Genomic DNA, 3,897 nt, shown 5'->3' with positions numbered 1-3,897 from the left:
TTTTTTCTTTTTTCACATGCTAAAATAATTCTGCTTAAATAAATGAATAAATATCTATAAAAACATTTTTTTTTTCCAACAGTAACTGATTTAGAAGAAAATCTGAATGTACACTGACCCTATTGGAATTGAGTTACAAGAAAATCATATATTTATTATTTAAAAATCCTGTGATTAATCTTAAAATTAATGTTATTTGGTTGAACTTCTATCGTAATAATAAACTGGTAAAAAGGACATGATTTACATCTAATAATTCATAGTGAGATAATTTATTAAATTAATCAGTAATTCAATAATACTTTTAGTGGAAGATTATTGATTGACCGTGTATAAAGATGAAAGGAATATGGTCCGGGTGCGGTCAAGAAAAACTCAAATAGTAGAAATATACTATTTTATTATTTAATAATTAAAATAGTATATTTCTACTATTTGAGTTTTTCTTGACCGCACCCGGACCATATTCCTTTCATCAATAATACTTTTAATTTATTTATAACACTTTATACCTTACGACTGTTAATTTTTAAAAATGTGAAACTTAAAATTAAAGTAACTTTTTAAGTCTATCTTGTTTTACTTGGACCAGGAACTACATAAATATTTGATAGAGAAATGATAAAAAAATAAATTTTGTAGTTATTAATCCTAATTAGAGATGTGATAGGAATTTTTTTTTTTTTTTTTTTTTTGTGCTCAATTAGTATAATTTCCTGAACTATGTGTGCAGTTAATGAGCTAAAGGGTATTGAAAAATCATATAACTGAAAACTATGTAATCCTATTCCCATAATTATAGGTAATAAGGCACTTAGAAATGCCACAAAATGAACTGTGCATCTTTGAAGTAAATGTATATAATTTAAATCAGCTTCTATGAAAAAAAGATTTTCATGATTTCACTAGAAAGAAGAAAAAACTGCACATTCAAATCACTAAAACATCACTTAAATGTATAAAATACCCACAAATATATCAACAACTTCAACATAGAAACATGAAAATTCATAATAAGTATAACAGACAGGAAACATAAAAATGTGATCACTTGATTAACACATACATAAAAGTAATAGTATTATACTTTTTTAATCAAATAAGCATATAAATATATGTACATCAGTGAAACACAAACATTCAATGGGATAATTATTAAATTTGTATTAAGAAAGTCATGAATTAAAAGGACTTTAAAAAATAAATTAAAATTGCATACAAGAAAGTAGACTAAACTAAACAAGTCTTCTCCATATTTACAAGTTGTAATGAGACCCAATAATAAATATCCAATGGGTAAAGTAAGATGTAGTCGGGAGGATTGCCATAGGTCAAGGATGGTTTATCTATGTAACCATGTTTTGCTATTTTTATATATTTTAAAAATTTAACAAAATATACTTTTACATAATTCATCAAAATAAATTAATATTACTATTTATTTACATTAAAGTTGTGTGCTATATTTTAAATTATGTATTAATCTTATGATAAGAAATTTTCCTAGTACATTGTGAAGATGTATGCCAAGAGTTCTGAAGTCATGATATTGTAATTTTTAACAGATTGTAAAAGGCTGATTATTTTAAACTATTTTGATTGTTATAAGTTTTATTTTAATGGTACTTATTGGTATAAATTGGATAGGATTATGTTTAAAAGGAGTTAGAGCCAAGTAACCTCAAGCCTGAAGTAATTTCAAAATAGGAAATGTCCTTCTAGCTTACCTCACTGTTTAGATGTATGCCTTATTTTCTGAAGTTAGTGATAAATAATTCTAGTTTTTGACAGGCATATGCTATGTCGGGCAATTACAAATTGTCAGGCCATTTGTAGCTCAGGAAGCTAAATGACTGACTTGCAACTGCAACAGCACCAGGTCAAATCAGGCCTGGAGTGTCAACTTTTATTTCTGTGGGCTCCTCCGAAATGAAAACTTGACCCCCCTCCCTCACCATGGTTATAATAGGTGGTTACCTCTAGATACACCCCTCCCCCTCCCCCGTATGTCAGAAATGACCAGGCAAGGGGGTTATAAAAAAAAAAAATTATATATTGTACTATTTTATATCTTATGAAAAAATCGTATTATTAGATTTTATTATTTACAATGGCTGTTATTAGCATAACCATTTCAGTAATAAATGTAATATATTTATAATGAGATCACAATAGATGTTTCAATCATTATGTGATTACTATATCACAAAATTTTTTTTTTAAATTTGATCTTTCAATTTTTGAACTCTTCGAGTATTTATTTGATGAAAATTTTCAAGTTTATTTATTTAATTTTACCTGACATGAAAACAGTTAAAGGAAATGTGAGAACAATCACAATCAAAACTCTTCATCGATGTAATAACATAAACTATAATCATTGGACAGTCAACCATCATGCTCCTTCAGAAGTGGTCAGAGCCAGATGACATCACACCTAAACTGCCGTGAAGAGACAAAAAGGTGCATGTTCATTTTTCTTAAATCAGTAGTCAACTGCTAGCAGTAATTTTCAACTGCTAGAGTGGGTAACACAGTAGAACCCCTGATAACTGGCCACTGATAAACCATCTTAGGGGGTGGGCAGAAAAGGAAGCAGATAGATGCTCTAATCATGAAAATACGGAAAGATTTTGCAATTTAAAAAAATTTTAAATGTTGAAAACAAAAAAAATAACTTTTCTGTCATTGTTAATTTGTATATTGTACATACTTTCTCTTTTCCTAGGTTTTCAAATGCATAATAAAATCTGTATATACATCATAAAACACTGTTGAGGCTATATTCCTGTTAAAATTTCCTTTTGAAATATCTACACATTGGACTGACCCCTTAAAATGGGAGCTGGCCAGGGTCCACAGTCCCAAGGTGGCCAGCTAACAGAGTCTCTACTGTACCAAAAAAATTTTACCAGGCCTAATGAAGGATTAAATGATAAATGTATATTTCCCCCATCAGTTCTACTATGTTAAAATAAAAAATATTAATTCAAATATTTTTAAAACAGAAATCTTTAGAAACCTCAGAGTAATAAATAAATTAATAAAATCAACCTGCAATTAAAATATAAAACTAATCAAAAATGAAACATTTTCAAGATTAATTAAATCATATAAAAGGGTATATAAAACATGAATGGAAATAATTAACCATAAAGAAAAAAAAAAATAAAGAAAAATACTATCATATTGCTGGTACAGAAGTATAATGACGCAGCAGTAAATTTTGTGAAATTGACTTTACTATGTTGGTGGGCTCAAAAATGCATTTACTAGATGTTCGTAATTGGCAAAATTGTACTGAAAATTTTGCCATGGAACGAATTAGGTAAGTAAAATTATCTCAATTTACAAAAATCTAGTAATTGAATTTTTGAGCCTACCAACTTAAAAAAGTCAATTTCACAAAACTGCAAATTGCATCATGATTCTTCCAGATCAGCGATTTTTTAATCGGAAGTTCAGCATTTACAAGTTTCTATACATTTAACTGATGTTGAATGTAGCAGAAGTACGAAACAGTCACACTCAATCAGCCAACAAATATACTGTATGGTGGAGAATTAAAAGTTATAAAAGGCTATGTAGGAATGAATTTTATATTATCAAGAGATTTACTTTATTACAATTTAGCATTAAGAGAGTCCAAGCAGGACTCCAAGCAGGATTTCGGCAAGGTAAGAGCATATTGGACCAGATATTTATTCTGAAACAGATACTTGAGAAAGGATGGGAAGTGCGACAAAATGTACATGCTCTATTCTTCACTATTCTTTTTTAGCAACCCATATCCTAAGATCAAAGAAAATCTCACTTTGGACATTAGTGATGTATAGTTGTGTGAAATAGCACTCTTAAGAAAAAGATTGAAAAAATTGAACATTAGTCCTCATGTCA

Source organism: Halyomorpha halys, unplaced genomic scaffold, assembly GCF_000696795.3.
Source record: "Halyomorpha halys isolate HHAL.00 unplaced genomic scaffold, Hhal_1.1 Scaffold666.1, whole genome shotgun sequence".
Classification (NCBI taxonomy): domain Eukaryota; kingdom Metazoa; phylum Arthropoda; class Insecta; order Hemiptera; family Pentatomidae; genus Halyomorpha; species Halyomorpha halys.
The sequence above is the reverse complement of the archived record's forward strand: the minus strand, read 5'-3'. Positions refer to the sequence as shown.